We start from the raw sequence: 2,272 nt of genomic DNA on the forward strand, positions 1-2,272 counted from the left end.
CGTGCGTTCCTCCGAAAAAAAAAAAAGTGGTGAGATCTCTCTCCCAGAAAGAATGACAAGGCCTGAAAGGAGGAACGGTATGTGCCGGTCTCCGTCGTGTTAAGAGGGAGGCGGGGCGTGCAGCGGGGCTACGGTCCCTAGAATTCTAGGGACCGTAGCGGGGCTACCATAGCGGGGCGCCGGACCCCGCACCTCTCGCGTTTTCTTTTTTTCTTTGTCACAGCGCTGGGGAGGGGAGCAAGCTCCATGCGTCAGTTCCCGCCAAATTGTAGCTCTTTCGAGCGAGGACGTGCGGTGCTGAAACACTGCACAGAGACGGGCAAGCACTCAGACTCAGAGGCATTTCGTTTGCCTTGATCCTGGAGGCGGCCTTCTCCCATTGCCGAGGATTTGAAGCGAACTCGTAAGTGGCATTTTATTTCCTCGCTGTATCGCATGGTGAGTTTTGTCTAGCGACAAAATCAAATTTTATTTGCACAATTGATGCGTCAATCTGGTCGTCTCTTCTAGCTGGCAGATCAGAAATGTTCAGGCGAACGGCGGTTATATTTGTCCGTGGACCCAAAACTTCGTCGACGGGCAAATATGTCAGATTTTCTTGTTTTTTATTTGTGGCATCTTATTGTAAGACCGTGACATATTTTGCCGTTTTCTCTAGGGAACCCTGCAACAAGGACTGTAGTGTGAATAGCGTGCTGCGCTGCTCTCGCCAACTGAAAAGAACTCTGGTAAGATGCATGCTTGGTTACGAAAGTCTCACGCAATCGCTTTTCACATTGAATTTGGTCGCAGGTGTGCTGTAAATGCCGACTGCACAATATGTGACTGGCCCGCGGCTGCTTTGAAGGTAAGATTGTGTTCTCATTAATCTATTTATTGTATCATTTGTTTTCCAGTGACATAGCCAACAACGAAAACCTCGATCCATCCTCTCTCCACATATTATCTAGTCTGTGCGCTGTGGAGCTTGAAGCACTTCTCGGAATTTCAGCACACTCGCATTTATGTGAGTGCAGTGATTTTCTTTGTGCAGCGACAAAATTATTTTGTTTAGTTGTGTGAATAGAGTTTCTAGACGCGACATGTCTGTGCAACTGGTCAAGTAAATAGTCTACCTTTCTCACAGTATTATTCATTGTTGTTTCTTTCAGTTTTTCCCGACAGAAGAAAAATGCAAGTCTAACATCTCGACGGTAAACGTCGCATCTGCGCACAGGGCCAAGAGCACGAGAAGTGGCCGAAAGAAGGGAGCCGATCCAACAGGAATGCCGTCCGTCTTTATATTTATATATGTCAGCGTTATCATGCCGTGATCACATGGACTGTACGATTGCGTTGCACAAGGGCTGATGCAAACGCTCCGTGCGAACAATGTTGCATGGAAAATTAGTGCATCTATACAATTGCAAAATAAAGATCTAAAGAGAGAAAACTTATATTCACGTCTTTTATTGCGTTACGTATTAACACGTTAACAAGTGCAGACCGTTAGAGGCGTTTAATTCCGTCTTACATGTGCACTCTGCCCGTAATTAATTCAGATAGAGTTAAACACCTCTATAAACTGCCCGTTCACATTAAATACGACACGCATCAACACACCAGAAAAACAATTGATGCGTTTTGTTAGAACACGTACAAAAAATAAGAAAAAAAAAGCAGAGCAATACTAGCGAGAAACGTCCGCAACCGACCCACGGCCGTCGGTAAATCGACGCTTATGTAAGGTCGGGCATTAGTCAACCCGCGAGCGGCATGCACTCGGCCTCGTCGGCCACGGTGGACGGGCCTGCATTGGGTGCCGACGCAGGCCCCATGAGGCCAATGTCAATCCCCGAGACCGGCCTACATCGGGTGCCAAGGTTGGGCCAACGACAGTGAAGTTGGCCAGCGACGTCAGGCCGACATTTTGCCAAGGATAAAATGTTGCTTGGGATGTTCTCGCTGCGCAAATATAAGAAGCGAGCGAGCTCGACGACGACTTTTAAATGCGCCCGTCGCGCTGCTAGCGCCATCTCGCTGGTAATGAAGAAACGCTTATTATCGCCTGCCGTCTCTGAGTCCGTCCAGCGGTAAAGGATATGTATATAACGCTCGCCGTTAGCTACGTGGAGGATCTGCGTTTCGTGGCGTAGTGGATAGCGCCACTCGCTGCGGAGCAAGAGGTCCCTGGTTCGATTCCGCGCTTCGGAAGCATTTTTCTGAATTATTTTTCTTTGGGGCTTTATATATATATATACATACTTCTACATATACGGTGCATGACGGCGGC

At 47.9% G+C, this 2,272-nt stretch overlaps 1 long non-coding RNA gene across 2 annotated transcripts; it reads left to right on the forward strand.

The window, feature by feature from the left end:
- The first annotated feature begins 232 nt into the window (after positions 1-232).
- Positions 233-1,000, forward strand: LOC125756622 (uncharacterized). 2 transcript variants are annotated; one of them, XR_007414641.1, is made up of 3 exons: positions 233-403; positions 511-728; positions 793-1,000. It is a non-coding gene; the product is annotated as an uncharacterized LOC125756622 (long non-coding RNA). The 2 variants fall into 2 exon arrangements; XR_007414640.1 differs by having other exon boundaries at positions 239-403; positions 897-1,000.
- Positions 1,001-2,272: the final 1,272 nt, after the last annotated feature.

Source organism: Rhipicephalus sanguineus, unplaced genomic scaffold, assembly GCF_013339695.2.
Source record: "Rhipicephalus sanguineus isolate Rsan-2018 unplaced genomic scaffold, BIME_Rsan_1.4 Seq320, whole genome shotgun sequence".
Classification (NCBI taxonomy): domain Eukaryota; kingdom Metazoa; phylum Arthropoda; class Arachnida; order Ixodida; family Ixodidae; genus Rhipicephalus; species Rhipicephalus sanguineus.